General features: G+C 38.5%; 1 pseudogene; it reads right to left on the bottom strand.

Annotated features, from left to right (window-relative positions):
- Positions 1 to 991: 991 nt before the first annotated feature.
- LOC136398322 (small ribosomal subunit protein uS2-like) overlaps positions 992 to 19,266 on the bottom strand; it is a 32,249-nt pseudogene continuing 13,974 nt past the window's right edge.

Raw genomic sequence — 19,266 nt, 5'->3', positions numbered from 1 at the left:
TATACATTTAAAGATCTCCAGATTCTTAAGTTCTGCTTATTTTCTTTAAGCACTGTGCTGCTATGCTTGAAATTTAGTAGCTATTTAGTGAATCATGAAGTTGTTTAGGCCTGATAGGACCAAATGTGGTACTGTTTCTGGACTAAGTTAATATGAAGAAAGCAATTCATGTGATTTCTCAGGAAATTATTTTGCTTAGTAGAGTAGGATTATAACTGTATTTGATACTGATTGCTTACACAATATCATTTAGCAAACATATAATTTGAAGAATGAGTTAAAAAAAACCCAAAAATCTATGAATATTTGAAAGAAGGTTACATGGGCTCTTTTCCTTCAACAGTTGTACCTAAATAACCCCTACTTAGAACAATTTTTAAATCAGGGTGGTAGTAAACATTTTCAGTTCACTCTGAATTCTCTCATTTTGTGAAGTATGTAGGACACTGCTTTGGTCTATACAGCTGCCTAACATGCTTTCAGAACTACCCAAGTTAATCTTGATGTTTCACGTTTCAGGGTGTCAGTTGCTGCTGTAGATCCTTCTGTCTGACAGTCATGGGACTCTAGATCAGGAACGAATGCCAGTCAGCACCTCGGCTAGTGTTTTCAAAACTGTTATCTGTTATATCCCTTCTTGAGAATATTAAAAACAGATTTTAAAAAAAAATTAAAGGCTCAGAGAGATTAAATGACTCACTTGAGGTGCCATGGATGTTTATTTCATTAGACAAAAGGCAGTAACTTTGCATTGTTCTGATTACCTATCCACAAAATCTTGATTTTTTTCTTCTACTCAGGCATCTTTCTGCTTTTCCCCACCAACTGATTATTTTACAAAACCAGAATCCCTGAGAAGACTGCAGGGAGTCTGTATGTTCACAAGTGTAAGGGATGTATGCCCTAAATCTGGATTTTTAAAATAATGACTGTTATTAGGAAATGTGTTCTCTTTGGCCCCTCCCTAGTCCATCTCAGTCTGTTTCTTGTTTTAATCAGTAAAGTCTGATTTGCCTAATAACCTAAAGCCAAATTTGTGTCTATGTTGTGCCTGTTCCTCTTTTTCAATCTCTTCAGGATCCCTGTAGAAGCAGAGATCAAGCATGGCCTCCCATGGGTGTTCCCAGGAGAGGGTACCACGCATGTGCAGAACTTCCTGGGCTAGCATCCACCACATCAGACCCACTGAGTGAGCCCCCTTGTTGCAGGGGATGGCAATGCCCACATAGCACAGAGAAGAGTGGGACACACAGACCTGCGGTAGGTAGGCAGGTTAACAGACATAAGACACCTCTGTGAGACGCTGTGGTCAGCCCTGGGATCAGTAACCACCAGAAGACAAGCTTCCTGGAACACTGCTTGGGTTCGGTCAGTGAAGGTCCTGGAGGTGAAGCGTCCGGCAACAGGAGTCGCTGCATTAGCAGCAGCAAACTTCAGCACAGCTCATTGGCCAGTGTTCTAGGCGACATGACCCTGACAGCAGCCGGGTTTCCAATGGCAACAATGGCATGGGCCACCAGCAGGAGCTTCTCCCAGGTCCCCTTCACATTTATGTTGTAGATGCTGTTATTTTTCCTTTTGTAAATGTACTGTGGCATTTGGAAGTCAGGGCTGCTGCCACCTGAATGGGTTCCTGTTGCAAGGAATTTGAGGACATTCTCCTCCTTCCTGATGAAAGTTTCCCCTCAAGTTATTGTGGGAATCCAGTACAATGCCACATGGACCCCCTCTAAGTAGTGTGCAGTGATACACCCAGAGTTTGATTATTAGTACGTTCATTCTTTGGAGGCTGGAAATCCTGAAAAATAAAGTGTTAAGGGAGGTATTATGTTGAATAAAACACCCAGGCTTAAGAACTAGTGTGCATAAGACCTCAGATTTCTTTCTGGCTCTCAATATGAGAGTTGTGATTGTTTCCCTTGCGTCATCCTCTGCATGTGGCTTTTCATCTTACATTCTGGCTTTGCTCCAGGAGATGACACTCTGCCTTATGCCAGGGACTTGATGAAAGGTCACACCCAGAATGGCCAGGCTCGGAGGAACTCCGTGGTGGGATTCAAATAATTTAACAACCGGGTCTCTGCCCTAATGACCACTTTAAGTATAAAAAAATGATAAACTGAAAGGTAGTTTATTATTTCAGGTATTTAATATTTAAATAAGAACAACAAAAGAGGTACATAGAACTAGATTATGTTATGAGAAAGAGTTTTAAAATATTAATGAAGAAATATTAAATAATACCTGACAAAAAAACAATACAAGTTGTTACCCCCAGGTTGTTTGGCTCTTTTTCTCTTTACGTCAGTGGTTCTCAAACTTTTTGAAGTTGGGGCACATTAAAATCCTATAAATAATTGTAGGTGCACTATATACAAATTTCTGAGAAATATGTTATAATAATTAAGTCAAATATTAAAAAAAATAAAGTCCAAGTGTGCTTTTATGGTAATTAAACAAAATAAATGTGGCAAAATTAAATTTATTCTGACATTAAAAACATTTTTTTAATAAGAGTTTTTTTTTTAATTTTATTTATTCATATTTTAGAGAGAGGAGACAGAGAAAGAGAAGGGGGAGGAGCAGAAAGCATCAACTCTCATATGTACCTTGACCAGGCAAGCCTGGGGATTTGAACTGGTGACCTCAGTGTTCCAGGTCGACGCTTTTACCCACTGTGCCACCGCAGGTCAGGCCTAAAAAACATTCTTATGTTACATTTTTTGAGTTATGCTTTTTAGAATTCATAAAAAAGAGGAGTTAAAAAATAAAAATATGACAAAAAAGTTATCTTTTTTATATATAGAGATACATTCTTAGTAAGATTTAGTAAATTCGACATGTCCTGGTGGGAATGTGTTAAGTTTTTTCATTCTTGTATTTAAGAGAAACATAAGCCTGATGTGTCCTAGCGATTTCTTCAATGTTTGGGTATATATTTGAAAGAGAAACTCTCATTTCCTCATCAAGACATTGAAGAATTCCTCTCTTTTTACTCTTAATTTTGTTGAGGGTAGAAAATCCTAACTCACATAAATAGGATGTTGAAAACTGTAGTCAAGTGTTCAAAGCTTTTTTAGATCTTGCCACATATTCTTTTTTTTTAATAGAAATCCAAAAGGCTTCAAGAGACAATTCCTTATGTTTAATCATCAATCCAAAACCCCCACTATACATATCATCTTAACTTTACACCAAACAAAGGATAGAAGAAACTTGCCTTCAGTCTTTCCGGGGAACATGGGGAGTAGTGTAAACAATCCAGCACCACAGCTTAACAGCCTTTTGCAACCTAATCAGGCAAGTGAGGTGGGGGGTTGGGCAGACTGTCAGTTTACAGCCAATTCCCCATACCTCTGTTCCCCAAAAATCTAAATTCCAAAAACCCTATTGGTTTTTTGGTCCCCAACAGGCACATATTTCTCTGGAATACCATAGGGCACACCTGGAAATCTTCTAGGATGCACCAGTGTGCCCTGGCACACACTTTGAGAACCACTGCTTAATGTTATATGTTTGTTTACTTAAGTAACAAATGTGAGGGAATTAAAATGTAGTATTTCATCATGAGTTTTATGAAATGAATAAATAAATGTTACGAGCATAGTTCTGTCAAAAATTTTTTTCATCTATGAGCTGAATGAACATTACTACATCACTTAGAACACACTGTTGCACAGATGGATGTTAACAAAAAGTAAGGAATGTGAATTTGTAATTTCCACATTGGGCAACTGCCCAGGTGCTCTTAGAGAGAACCCTGATTGCAAGTGCCACTTTAACAACCAGTTTGTGGAACTCAACAAAATGTTAGTTATAGGTTCTGCAGAACTGGTGCGAACCAGCTGAATCCCGCCACTAGAAGAACTCACTTAAGAGTGTGAATCCCTAACTATATTTTTAGTGCTCCACCTCTGTGGGGTAAAAGCAAGAGTGGAAAATTGCTGATGGCCCTAAAATTTAGAGTTTGTCCTGATAATATAAGGGCTTTTTTTGCTCTGACTTGCTATAACTAAGAATGAGTTTTTGTCATTTCTCCACTGGAAAAAAAGAAAGGGATTTATGATGAATGATTGTTAAGTAGAGTGATCTGGACTCATTCTTTCAAGCCTAGTGAGACCCATCCTCACCTTTTCTTTTAAATTGATTTTTAGAGAGAGAGGAAGCAGACATTTACTAAGCCTCAGCTCCGTACAAAGCATAAAGGAGCTGTTTTATAGAGCTTTAATGGAGTCTGTGGAGATGCAGCATCCAATATGATAACCATTATCTGCAAGTGGCAGTTTAAATTTAAATTAATTAAAATGAAATGAAATAAAGATTTTATTTCCTCAATTGTACTAGCCGTATTTCCAGTGCTCTGTAGCCACATGTGGCTGCTGATTGCTGTATCAGCACAGATATAGAACATTTCCGTCACTGTGGAACATTCTATTGGATAATGCAGTTATAGAGTTTCAATTATTTAGAACTATAACTCTCCACTTGTCTTTCATTTATAAAATAGTCAAAAACTCATGTCTTTCAATGAGAACTTTTTTTTTTAGTGATTCGAACAACATTTATTAAATTTTACTGTTAGGCATACAGAAAATACAAGGACAAATAAAATATATTTCTTGTCCTTTGTGCTCAGGAACTTAAAATATATTGAGGAAAACTGGCACCTAATACAACTAATGAGATGGCAAGGCAGGAGATGCAGCGTGATGTAATAGAGGCATAGTCAAGCCACAAGGGACCAATGCAAGGAGCGATGTATTTCTGCTCTGCACCAGGCCTTCCTTTGGTGGGTGGCATCTAGAGAAAGGAAAGGACAACAGATGACAGAAAGTCATTTTAGGTGCCAAGGGAATAACATGAGTCAAGACACGGAATAGGGAAAGCCGCTGAGACTAAGGCGGGTAATGGAGCATGTAGAGATAAAGAACATACACTCTGGGGACAAACTGCCTGGGCTCGGAACCTGACTTTGCCTCCTGACAGCAAGTACTGTAAATTCATCTTTCTAAGTCTCAGTTTCTTTATCTGTAGTTTAGAGCTCCTAATAGGAGCCACCCAACAGGGCATCGGTAAGGATTAAATGAGATGATGTATTTAGAGACTTTGCTCGGTGACTGGTTCATAGCAGGCCAATGAGAGGAGGACCTGAGAGAAAGAGACGTTGCAAATAACAAAGTCTCCAAATAGTGGCTGAAATAATATAGAAAATAATTTCTCATTCAGTGAAAAATCTGGAGGTAAGCAATCCAGGACTGGTATGGTGGCTCTGTTTCACAAAGTCCTCAGGGACACAATTCCTTTTGGCTTTATGCTTCACTTATCCCTAGGGTATGGCGTTTGTCATCATGGTTCATGACGGAACTTCAGTCGTGACATTCATATTTCAATCAGCAGGATGAGGTACACGTCCTTTGTCTCTGAAGGTTCCCAGAAGTTGCCACCTGACATTTACCATTTGCATCCCATTGAATTGGTCACATCTAGCTACAGGGGAAACTCAGAAACATACACTTTATTCTGGGTGGCTTTGTTTCCAGCTAAAAATTTTTATTACTAATAGAAAAGGTGGGGAATAGACAAGAGGAAATTAGCAGTCTCTGTTAAAATGAGAAATATAGTGGAAGCCAGATTACAGAAGTCTTTAATGCAGTCTGAGGGGTGTGGACTTGACTGCTTGGGCTTTGTGGAGCCATTGATACTTTCAATGTAGGAAGTTGACACAGTGAGAGACTGTTCATGGTAATGGAGTCTGACATTGTACCTCAAATCAGCAGTACTCACCTCAGCAATATTTGGATACTTTCAAGAACAGTTACTTTCAGTGAAAAATAATCTCCCCACACCCCAGTCTTCATACATTCTTTTTTTGTTTTTTTGTGACAGACAGAGAGAGAGTCAGAGAGAGGGATAGATAGGAACAAACAGGAAGGGAGAGAGATGAGAAGCATCAATTATTTTTCGTTGTGGCACTTTAGTTGTTCATTGATTGCTTTCTCATATGTGCCTTGACCAGGGGGCTACAGCAGACTGAGTGACACCTTGCTCAAGCCAGCGACCTTGGGTCCAAGTTGGTGAGCTTTGCTCAAACCAGATGAACCTCGAGGTCTTGAACCTGGGTCCTCCGCATCCCAGTCCGGCAGTCTATTTCTGTGCCACTGCCTGGTCAGGCCATACACTCTTTTCTACTCTTTTTCTACTTTAAGGAAGGGAAAAGGCAACCTGAGGGGAGGGAATGGGGGAAGGCAACCCTTCCCCCTGGCAGCTCTCCTTTAGACTTCCTCTGGTGTGTCATTGAGCTTCCCAAATGTGCTGAGAATGGAAATTTATTCTTCCTCTGGGGTGGGCAGTGCCAAGTAGAGGGAATTAGTATGTTACTATCAAGGTGGTGTGGTTGCTCTAAGCACACCTGCACTGTTGATGGTGTGCCCTACTAGATTCTAAGCAGCTTGAGGACAGAGTTTAGGTCCTACTTGAGTCTATATCCTCAGTGGTTAACACGGTGCCTCATGCAAGGCATACATAAGGTTACCAAATATCTGGATAAATCCTGAGCATGTGAATGTTGGCTAGATTGCATTGGCTTTAAAGCAGCTGTCCTGGAGCTCAAGTCCTCGTGCTGTTGATTATTGCTGAGTTTGTAGTGAAAGCTTTTCAGCCAAAGGCTGAAAGAAAGACTTGTGAAGTGAAGACATAGCTGTGTTCACCTGGAGTACAGTTCTGCTCGGAGTGCACCGGACAGCGAAACAGTGAGATCAGGTCAAATAATTCGTTAAATCCTGAGGTCTACTCTCTCCTCTTACTTTGCCTTTATTTTCTAGGCACTGAGGTTTACTAAGACAATAAAACATATATTGCATATATTGAATTTGTATGTTTATAAAACATATCCTGAGGTAAGTCCTTCTGACAATATTTTTATTTTATTTTATTTCTTTTTAAATTAAATTTAATGGGGTGACATTGGTCAGCAGGATTGTATAGGTTTTAGGTGTACAGATATCTCTATGCTACATGATCTGTATATTGCATTGTGTGCCTATCACCCGAAGTCAAACCACCTTCTGTCACCATATATTTATTTGGTCCCCTTTACCCACAACCAGCCCCCTACTCTCCTCCCTCCGTTAACCACCATACTATTGTTTGTGTCTATGAGTCTCAGTATTATGTCTCATATATGAGTGAAATAAAACGGTTCTTAGCTTTTTCTGATTGTCTTATTTCGCTTAGCATATCTTCAAGGTCTATCAAGGGCAGTATTTCCTCTTTTCCGGACAAGATTTTTAAATCAACACATATTTCCTGAGTATGTGTAAAATATCATGGTGAGGGTCATGAGAAATAAAAGTAAATAAATAAAAGAACCATTCCTTGCTTTTAAGGAATTTGCAATCAACAGACACTGTGCTAGGTTGTAGGAATCCAAATATGGTCAACTAGGCTTCTACCCACCAGAGGCTTACTGTGGGGTGTGAACAGCAGACAGACAAACAGATGATTACCTGCACTGTGATCTAGTGTTTGATCCCTTCTTAGCGCCAAATATTCATATTTTGGTAAGCAATTTGAAGAAATTGTACATTTGAGTTTTTGTAAAATCTACGGACACATTCTCGTTAACTAGTATGCATAATATTTTTGGGGAGTTGGATCTATTTCAGGAGTGGCAATGATATGACATACAACCGGGGGGGGGCAAAAAGAGGGTGGCTCATCTTGAGGTGACATTAAATTATCTTCTGACACCAGCTGTAACTTTTTTATAACAGAAAATGGAAACAACTCTGTCCTTGACCTTCAAAAAGAAATTGACTTACCTAGCTTAACTATTCAAACAAACAACTGTGTACTCTCTTCAATTCCTATGATGATTTTGATTTAGTATAAATGGCTGAATTTAATGAACTAAATTATGCTATTTAAATGCATTTTGTGAATGGTATTGTAGTTTGTTACAAAGCATTATGTCTATGCTAAATTGTGCTGTAAATGATATGGTATGGAACATATGTGCTGTATTCATAATTTAACTGTTGCTATGGAGTGCCTTCTTGGATAGAACGTAGTGAAAAAGAAGTCTTTATTTACCTGGTGAAATGAAGGTGATATCTCAGCAAATCACTAGGTCTTGCTGACCTTGGCAGAATTACAGTGCTAATATTTTCACATGGATGAACTGTTCTTGAACAATTACTCTAATGTATATGTTAGAAATAGGCTTTGCATTAAAGCTGGGCATATATGGTATATCTTCTCTTTCCATTTTTTTTTTCTCCTTAAACAAACATTTACCGCAGTCATTGCAAAGATAATTCTACCTCCATTAAGGTTCATGTTTTCTCCTGGCCTCTCAAATAGGAATGGTAGTAGACTACAAAGGCTTGTCCTGCAGTTAAGCTGGTGGTCTCTGAAAGGACTTGCATTAGATAATATCCTGCTTTTCCTCTTTGTGAATAATTTAAGAAATAAAAAAAAGTGCAGAAAATATGTCAGTCAAAATTCCATTATTATTACCGATACAGACTAAGTTAGCTCAGGATGGGAGCCAAATGGGCTTTCTAACAAATCCTGACATTACGTACACTTATCCACTGGGTCCTGCGTCTCCTTATATGCCTAGGTAGAATTTTAACATGAAGAGAAAAGAATTTGTGCTTTCTGTGGACAGATTCACCTCACGAGAAAGAAGAGTTGAGCCAGTTGGAGCATGCCTAGTTATTCTTTATAAATTTTAGCCATTAGCCATGGCCAGTTGGCTCAGTGGTAGAGTGTTGCCTCAGTGTATAGAAGTCCCAGGTTCAATTCCCAGTCAAGGCACACAGTAGAAGCAACCATCTGCTTCTTTACTCCACCCCCTCCTCGCTCTCTATCTCTCTCTTTCCCTGCTGTAGCCATAGGTTGGCCCTGGGCACTGAGGATGGCTCCATGGGCTCATGTTGAGTGCTAAAAATAGCTCAGTTGCTGAGCAATGGAGCAATGGCCCCAGATGGGCAGAGCATCACCTTATAGGGGGCTTGCCTGGTGGATGCATGTGGGAGTCTGTTTCTCTGTCTCCTGCTTCTCTCTTAAAAATTTTTTTTTTTTAGCAATTAAAGTCTAATGATTAAGGGGGAAAGAGAGATGCCTTGGCTCTCTACATAAAACGAAATACTGCCTGACCTGTGGTGGTGCAGTGGGATAAAGCGTTGACCTGGGACGCTGAGGTTGCCTGTTCGATACCCTGGGCTTGCCTGGTCAAGGCACATATGGGAGTTGATGCTTCCTGCTCCTCCTCTTTCTCTCTCTCTCTCTCTCTCTCTCTCTCCCCTCTCTGAAAATTGAATAAATAAAATCTTATAAAAAATTTTAAAACAAAATATTAAAAATAGGAAAAAAAAACACTCCCCAATAAGTGGAATTATTTTTAAAAGTAGAATTTTTTTTTCTTTAAGATTTTATTTATTCATTATAGAGAGGGGAGAGAGAGAGAGAGAGAGAGAGAGAGAGAGAGAGAGAGAGAGAAGGGGGGAGGAGCAGGAAGCATCAACTCCCATATGTGCCTTGACCAGGCAAGCCCAGGGTTTCGAACGGGTAACCTCAGCGTTTCCAGGTTGACGCTTTATCCACTGCGCCACCACAGGTCAGGCCTAAAAGTAGAATTTTAAACAAAGGAATTAGTTCAAAAGTTTATTGCTAGGGAGAAATCTATAGGATTTGTTACACATTTATGATGCTGTTTCCATTTTTCCCCTCTGAGGGTTATTTCATAATAGCAACATTTCTGTTATTTGATGAAAAATGAAGAGACAGCAGCTTTCAGGGCAGCCACAACGATAAGTTCCGGAAAGATTGCTAGAAATGTAAGTGGTCATTCTCAGTACTTCAGTGCTGGCCCCTGTACTACAAGACTGAGAGTTAAGAGACTTTGGTTCTAAGAGGAGTTTCATGATCATTAGCTCAGTCTTAGGTAGCTTGGGCTGCCGTAGAAGCATACTATAGACTGGTTGGCTTAAAAAACAGACATTCATTTTCTCCCCATTCTGGATGCGATGAGTTCCCAATTAGAGTTCCAGCATGGGTGGGTTCTGGTGAGGACTTCCTTTCTGGTTTGTAGGCAGCCACCATTTGCTGTGCTCACATGTCTTCTTTGTGTTTACTCAGAGAGACTGAATGGACATTCTTCTTATAAGGACACTAATCCTATCATATCTGGGCCCCACCCTTCTGACCTCATTTAATTTGAAATGCTTCCTTATAAGACCCTTTCTCTAAACAGTCATATTCCAAGTCAGGGCTTCAACATAGGAATTGTGGAGGGGAGGAGAGGCACAGTTCAGGCTATAGCAAGGTCATAGTGTGACCAGGCTAATAATTTCTTTCTTTTTCTTCTTTGCTTAATCCCTCTACATTTTTAGGCAAGAGATTCTATCTGATTTTTCCTTCCTATGAATGAGAGTTCATGCCTTATTTTACCTCTTAAGGTTGCCAGTGACACTATGAATGTTTATACATTGAAATGTTTAAAGTACAACGCATAAATCATTATTTTTTATTCATTTCTGAATCTAACAGTTACTGAGGGTAGGCTTTTCTTGTTATTTAGCTATCCCTAGATTTTTTTTTTCTTACCTGAGTGCTTCTGGATGACAGATAGAAAAGTTGGGTAATGACAACTGTGTTAAGAAAACATCTTTTGGAGGTAGAAAATTGCATGAAGTGGGAATTTCATGACAAGAAATGTTGATTTTTCTATGATTTCAAACATTTAGAACTAGATTTTGCAACCATCCAATCCTCTGGCAAGAAATAAGAGGTCAGTTTTACTTTAATTATGTTTTTGAGGTAGAGTTTTTGGATCAAATGCAGGAAAGTTTAAGAGAAGAAAGAAATCTACAGAGGCCCATTTCTAATTGGAGTACAAAAGGATATGACAATGTAGACACTGGACAGAGAACATTAAGCAGTTTTCTCCTTTTAAAGAGATTGCTTCTGGATTTAGCAACTTAGGAGTTAGGTGTAGGCAAATGACTAGACCGTCAGTTGTGATTCATTGCTGTAAGAATTAGTTTTAGTTATTTTTCTGTGCTGTATTGGGGCATTTTTCAAAGAGTGATTCATTTAGCATGTTTCTTGGTAGTATTCTCTCTATATTATTTTTAAAACATCAGTAAATGATAAAACTAATACTTTAAAATATTGTAATGGCATTAAAAAAATTGAACTTGAAGCTCATCTATTTGTTCTTTCTTTGGATTATAGCACAAAGAGTTGCTTTGGGAATAGGGACAATATGATTCTTTTTTTTATAAATAAATTTTTATTACTTTTAATGGGGTGACATCAATAAATCAGGGTATATATATTCAAAGAAAACATGTCCAGGTTATCTTGTCATTCAATTATGTTGCATACCCAGCACCCAAAGTCAGATTGTCCTCCGTCACCTTCTGTCTAGTTTTCTTTGTGCCCCTCCCCCTCCCCCTTTCCCTCCTCCCCCCCCCCCCCATTACCACCACACTTTGTCCATGTCTCTTGGTCTCATTTTTATGTCCCACCTACATATGGAATCCTGCAGTTCTCGTTTTTTCTGATTCACTCACTTCACTCCATATAATGTTATCAAGATCCCACCATTTTGTTGTAAATGATCTGATGTCATCATTTCTTATGGCTGAGCAGTATACCATAGTGCAGGCGTCCCCAAACTACGGCCCGCGGGCTGCATGTGGCCCCCTGAGGCCATTTATCTGCCCCCCCTGCCGCACTCCCAGAAGGGGCACCTCTTTCATTGGTGGTCAGTGAGAGGAGCACTGTATGTGGCGGCCCTCCAATGGTCTGAGGGACAGTGAACTGGCCCCCTGTGTAAAAAGTTTGGGGACCTCTGCATATGTGCCACATCTTCTTTATCCAGTCCTCTATTTTTTTTTTTACAGTGATTAAGGCCTTTAAGCAAACACTTGGCCAATACAGCAAGAATCCATAAAAGAGTAGTGTCCTTAACATGTTCACCAAGTCCAAGTTGGCACCAACACCATTCCAAATCCCTGAAAATGCAATGCAACCCCAGTTCAGTCCATTAGGAGCTGTCACAAGGAGCAGGAGTCCAGGAAAAGTCCACATCCAGGAAAAGTCCGCATGAAACTGGAATTGTCACAATTCTATACTTTGCAGCTCACGTCCAAGTCCCAATGACCACTGCTTCTAGCTGATAATGATTCAGGTATATTGGAAAAGACATCTGCAGCATGTGTGGAGATGGAGCTTCTGTTCTCCTCTGCCTGGAGAGATGAGACCAGGTTGCTTTTCCCTGGAGCTCTGCGACTGTGGCTTAGTAAAGAGAACCTTGGGATACACTAAGCTGAGTGGCAAAGGTAGATTCATAATAGAAGTTGGCAAAGGGGGAAAGAGAGCTCTAAATTAGGAGTAGGTCCCAGCCTGAAATATGAGTGGGACACTGAGGTAGGAGGAACAAAGGAAACACTATATGTTAAACAAAGCAGCAGAAAATGGGACTATCAACACCCACAACAGAGATCTTCGAGAGAAGAATAAAAAACCTGACTATTCAGGCAAGACATAGTTAAGTGGCCCTTGTGCAAGTGAGATCAGTTTACCTGTTTCTTGGAAGAAATACCCTAGGCTCATCCACAGTGTTGTAGATGGGGCCGACGGCCCTGGGCACCTTCAGCCTTCAGTGGCAAACCCCAGCATTCTGGGCAAGCTTAGGTCATAGGTGGCTGGAGCAGGGCTGGAAGAGACTGAACCCTCCCTTAGAGGAGTGAGGGGGAAGCCTACCTTCCAGTGTCCCTTTTTCCTCACAGCAAGGCATGTAAGCCTGGCAGGCTTTAACTCAATGACCTTCCTATTTACTATTGAAGCAGGACCCAGATGGAATCCTATGAGACCCCTTTGGGGCGTTGGAGCCTTTAAGGGCATATCCTAAAAGCTGGTAGTTCACCTGATCTCTATTGGGCTCTTTCTGCCTCTTGGTACCTTAAAAGCCATGCTCAGAAGATCTCACTGAGGGGTTTGAGGATCCCCATCTGCCTATATAAACCTTTTCCGTATATCTGGAGCTATTTGGAAAAAGACAAAACAGTGTTATTAGCTGGATCAAATAAAGGAAGGTAGAAGTTTGCAGGAGAAAAAGATTTGGCATCTCCTGTTCATCAGCATTCAAAATAAATTTAAACATTTTTAAGTAAAAAGTATGATATGGTAGACCCGTAGGAGTTCCAGGATATGACTCCCCCCTTTTAAATTTTTTAAAATTGACCTTAAAATATTTGCTGGGTACACTTTAATAATACCTTGACTTTAACGATTATAAGAAATACCCATAATTCAAAAGGTTTGATAAAATACAGTAAATGCTTTTGCTACATATGCAGGAGCATTGTCAGTTTAACCAGTTTAGGAAATCCAATAATAGAACAATGCATACAGACAATGAGCTATAACATGCTTAGCAGCCTCTCCTGTTCTGACAGAGGTTACTATAAATCCAGAATAGGTATCCACTGTAACGTGGACATAGGACTGTTTGCCAAATGAAGGTATATGAGTAACATCCATTTGCCAAAGTTGTCCTGGTAGGAGTCCTTGAGTGTTAACTCCAAATGAAGGGACATATTGTAGTATAGGACCCCTTGGACAGGATTTACCAATCTGCTGTGCTGCTTCCCAAGAAAGTTGAAGCTGTTTACACAGGGCTGCAGCGTTCTGGTGATGAATAGTATGAGACTGAATTGCTTGATCTGTCATGGTTGCTCCAAATAATCTTCTTTTGGGTAGCTTGATCAACAAGGACATTCCCTTGTGCTAAAGCTCCAGGGAGCATGGAGTGAGCTCAAGTATGTCCTATAAAACATGGAGCTCTATGTTGATAACAATATGATTCTTATCAGGAATGTGAATCTGTTTGGTAATACAAGCTGCAAGTTGAATGTTTGAGCTGGTGTGTGAGAACAACTGATAACTAGAGAAGCTTCCAGAACTTTTCTTTGTGATTAGCCACTGTAAATGGGTACTGGCAGGGCAAACAGGTAGACGTCAGTTATGACTATGTAATTTCCCATATCAACATCATGGAATTATAATGTCAGAGATTTTACATTTTTTTTGGAATGCCAGAAACATTGAATTTTGGTTATTCTCCAGGTTGGGGCTGACACAGTTAAGAATCAGAGACTTGGAGAATCAAAGTCTATAAAGTGGCATGAACTCTTGAGACAAAGCCATACTTGAGATGAAAAACCAAAACCAAGAAATAGTAAGTGAGTGGTTCAAAGCCACTCACAATTTAGTCATAGGACCAGTACTACCCTAGGTCTTCTTCCAGTCCAATATTTCCTATATATAATACAATAAAGGGACAGGTTCTTATAGTCATCCTATGGGGAAATTAAGGCAAAAGAATATCCTTGGATGACCACAAAGTGTTTAGGATTATAGAATCAGATCTTGTGAATGTTGTGAAAGACTTAAAGATTAGATCTTTAAATGCTGCCTAATCCACTCTCCTGTACAACGCTTGAAGCCAGTCTGCAAAATCCCTGTCAAACGGTCAATGTTTGCACACTTAGAGTGATGAGACACCATATCTTTGATCTTTGCTTAGCTCAGATTCTTGAATGTTTAGTTTTATATTGGGCTTAATTGGTCTTCCTGTAATTTCAATTTGTAGGTTTTAGTTCTGCTTTCTGGTGATTTAAAAACCTTACAGTTAACCATGGGAGTTTTATCCTTTACCCCCCTTCATGTGTATTATCCTCATCTTAGTTTCAGTACTCTGTGTTTTTTAGTAGGGCATACTAAAAAGTTCACTACACCAATCAAATCCATTAGTATGCTTGCTACAAAGTATTTCAAGTTCATTGTGTAAATCAGGCCTGAGCAATCTTTTTTTTTTCTTTCTGAGAAATCTTAAAAAAAAAAAGGCAATGATTATAATTCATTTAGGCCAATTTGATTTCCTTGAGGTTTTTGCTAATGTGGGTTTCAGTAGGACCAACATAATCTATTTGACCAAGGTGATTCAACACGTTTTGCCTTTAAGTTTTTTTTTTGTTTGTTTTTTTAGGACCAGAGCAACTTTTAGTCTAGGGCTAATTTGCTCCTACTACTGAGACAATATCCTCTGAGTTCTCTACCTGTTGCCTTATATATATGAGGTGTTTTACGGGTTTTTGAAAAAAATTTAAACTCAGTGGTTCTTTCTCCAACCTTGGGTAGTTTTCTCATATGCATGTGCTGATCAACACTAGGCAGAAGACTTGACGGGGACCCTCTGCACATCTTCAGAGTTCTTTTCTTAGGTTCGGTGGTAACTCTCTGCTCCCTAGTACTCTGTGCTGTGAATTCTAGCCACCTTGTCTTCCCCAAATTCTCACTCTGCCTCTCAACTCAGGGAGCCCACCTGATTCATTTCCCCTTCTCTCAGGGATCATTGTCCTGCACTGCCTATTGTCCAGTGTTTGAAACCTATTATTTTTTTATAGTTGTCCATTTTGTGGGTTTTTTTTTCCATTCTAGCCAGAAATGGCATTCTAAAAGTCAATATATTTTGGGATCTTGCATGAGACAATTGGTTTCTACCTTTCTCTCAGTGTACCCTAAAAATGTTTAATACACTGTATTTAAAGGAATTTATATGAACAATTGAAATCTTTCTTTGGGGAAATTAAAACAACACAACTTGATTGCATGATTTCATATTTTGCAGATGTTAATATTTAATCATATGCAGAGCCATTTAGCTTAAGTGCATTAATGTAACTCATTTAAAAGAGGCCAGTAATTGTCCTATTAACTCCCAGACTGGATGTTATCTGCTCTGTCCTGCTGGTAAGGCCAGAGGGGGACTCTTCTATTGGCACCCACAGAGATTGCTCTGATCTGTTGAAAATCCTGTTAAAATCTAATTACTTAGGAGAATCAGCCAGGGAATATCTAATGAGCTCTAGGAAACCCACTAGAAGAAATTCTGTGTTATTAATGAATGAAATGTCTTCTGTCTTTCAATTATACTGATACCACATGAACATAATTGCTGCCTTATAAAATGTGACCCTTGTTTGTTGTCCTTTAGTTGTGTATCATGAATTTTTTGATCACTTGAAAGTAGCTTAATTTCCCATGAAGGAGAAATGACGGTGTAAAGCTTAAATATCTGTATTTGATTTCCTCATGAATATGTGAAAACATGGTATCAAATGCTTAAAAAAGAAAAAAATGCCTAGAAAAGTATGTGTGTTATTTAGTAAAACCATTCCACAGGTGTGAAAAACTCACTGATGAAAAGACGTTGAATTGTGATTATAGAATGAAAAAAAATTCCAACAAGAAACTCTAAAAAAAAAAAAAATTGTTCTCTGCGATCATCTTGAAAATATTGCCAAAAGAAATTGATATCTTAAATTCACCTGACCAGGCGGTGGCGCAGTGGATAGAGTGTCGGACTGGGATGTGAAGGACCCAGGTTCGAGACCCCAAGGTTGCCAGCTTGAGCACGGGCTCATCTGATTTGAGCAAAAAGCTCACCAGCTTGGAGCCAAGGTTGATGCCTCGAGCAAGGGTTACTCGGTCTGCTGAAGGCCTGCGGTCAAGGCACATATGAGAAAGCAATCAATGAACAACTAAGGTGTCGCAATGAAAAACTAATGATTAATGCTTCTCATCTCTCTTTGTTCCTGTCTGTCTGTTCCTATCTATCCCTCTTTCTGACTCTTTCTCTCTCTGTTTCTGTAAAAAAAAAAAAAGAAAAAAAAAAGAAAATTCATTTGACTCACTTATTTTGTAAATATAATAAGACTCAGTGTAGTTTATGTTGCCTTCTCTCTTTAACAATTAGCATTATCATTTTTCATATCCAACCTTTCTTTGTATTTTAATTTGTTGACTTTCCACTTCTCTTTGTTTAGGACTTAGTTTTCTTAAAATTGAATGTTTAGTTATGACTATGGGCTTTGGACTCAGATAATAACCTGAAGTATTTAAATCCTGGTTTTTCTATTTATAACAAATTTCTTAATCTTCTGAGTCTCAGTTTCCATTTCTATCCAATGGGGATATTAATATGTGCAGTACTGCATAAAGTTGTGAGGATTTTGTGAAGTAAAGCATATGAAGTGCTTAGTACAGTATCAGCCTAAAGAGGCTGTAGTTATTATTTTTGAAGACTAATTAAGATTTGGAATATGGAAGAATTGTGATATCTAAGATTCATTAAAAACTAATGTAGGGTAAATTTCTATTATCCTAATGTATTTCTATCATCATGTTCATATTTAATTTGTTGAAAAAATTAAAAGGGGTCTATTTTTAGTAGCATGTCGATGAACTTAATTCCAAAGTTTATCAAGTTTTTAGTCAATGTGTCATTTTATAGCATGGATTAATTTCAGCAGATGACACCAGAAACAAAATGTGGTTTGATGATACATTACTTAGAAAAATACCTGTCTTAGTGATAAATTATTTTTGGAAATTTATATAAAATTTTAATGACTGAGGAGAAAAAAAGACTATTACGTATTATTTCAACAATTAACAATGTAACTATTATTTAGAATTATTATCTGGCCTATAGAACTCTGGCAGTTGAAATACTTAAATTGACAGTGCTTTTATTTCAATCATTTGATAATGTTATAATTAGATTTTCTCTTTTGCATAAAATATAGGTTAAAACATTTTTTAATTAGGCCCTGGGCAGTTGGCTCAATGGATAGAACGTTGGCCCAGCATGTGGACGTCCCACGTTTGATTCCTGGTTAGGGCACACAGAAGAAGTGACCATCTGCTTCTCTTCTCCACCCTCTCCCCCTTATCTTCTTCTTCCCCTCCTGCAGCCAGTAGCTTGATTGGTTCCATGATCGGCCCCAGACAGGGATTGCTGGGTGGATCCTGGTTGGAGTGCATACGGGAGTCTGTCCCACTATCTCTCCTCCTATCACTTAAAAAAACCCCAACATTTTTAAATTAGACTATTTGGAAGTTAATATACAAGAAACTTATAAAATGATTCTTGTATATTATAACTGGACAAAAATGTAGAATTATTATAATGATATTTTTACTTAAAGTAGGCTGTTTTTTACTTAAAATCTTTTCTTATACAATTCATTAATTCTCACAACAATTTTATGAAATAGTTATACTGTACTATATTATAGAACATAAAAGGAAACAGAATTTTTGCATACACATAGCTCTGATTATATTTCTAGTACAAAAGATATACATACAAACAAAACGTACAAATTAGGATGTTTCAATAAAAGAATATTTAAATACAGGGTTAGTCAAAAGTAGGTTTACAGTTGTGAGTATGCCAAAGTTTATTCTTATATTATTGTTTATTAATTATTATATTATTTTTCCTGTGAACAACTATAAACTTACTTTTGCCCAACCCTGTACTTAAAATAATTTTCTAATTTTTTGTTAATTTAATCTTTTACATGGATTTGGTTTTTTGGAAAAACTCAGAGATAATGGTATTATTTGGTAGGGGAAGATGTTAGAATAGATGAATTTTATGATGACTTGTGATATTTATTAAAAGTTTATATATAATAAATAAGCATGGTGAACATATTTTATCTGGCAGGAATTATTATGCTATAATCAAGGAGTAAATACCAGCTAATTTTTCATTCAACAAATATTTATTTGCGGGCTTATTAGCTAGAGTGGGACCATAACATTGAAGAAGACAGGCAGGGAAGAAGAATTAGCAGATTCATTATTAAAGCTAATATTTTGCCACAATGTCAGTTCATGAAACTGTTCAGTCAGCTGAAAAATTCCTGGCAGAAAGTGCTTTGGTTGTTGGTGTTAGCATATGAAACTACTGACCAAGCCTGGCTTTGCTGGGTATTCAGATACTACATAACTTGACTAAGTTAGCACATCCTCTTTAAACAGTTTCCATTGAAAAACAGAAATAAACACTTCAGCTTGATAACAGAAGTAAAAGTAAAAAAGAGGCACTCTTAATTACCTCTTTTGTCCTGTGCCTTCACACGGTTAAACTCTCTGCTTGGCAAACTTCAAATATACAAATCTCTGTGAAGCATGTGACATTGCTCCCCCCTACCCCCCCCCCCCCCCACACACACACTTCTACACTCTGCCTGGCATGTATGTGGTAGGTGCTCAATGAGTGCTATTGAATTAGTATACTAGCCTGACCCATGGTGGCACTGTGGCTAAAGTGTCAACCTGGAATGCTGAGGTTGCTGGTTCAAACCCCCAGCTTGTTCAGTTAGGGCACATATG

Source organism: Saccopteryx leptura, chromosome 3 (genome assembly GCF_036850995.1).
Source record: "Saccopteryx leptura isolate mSacLep1 chromosome 3, mSacLep1_pri_phased_curated, whole genome shotgun sequence".
NCBI classification, from domain to species: Eukaryota; Metazoa; Chordata; class Mammalia; order Chiroptera; family Emballonuridae; genus Saccopteryx; species Saccopteryx leptura.
Note: the sequence above shows the minus strand (reverse complement) of the source record. Positions and strands in the feature narration are given on the sequence as shown.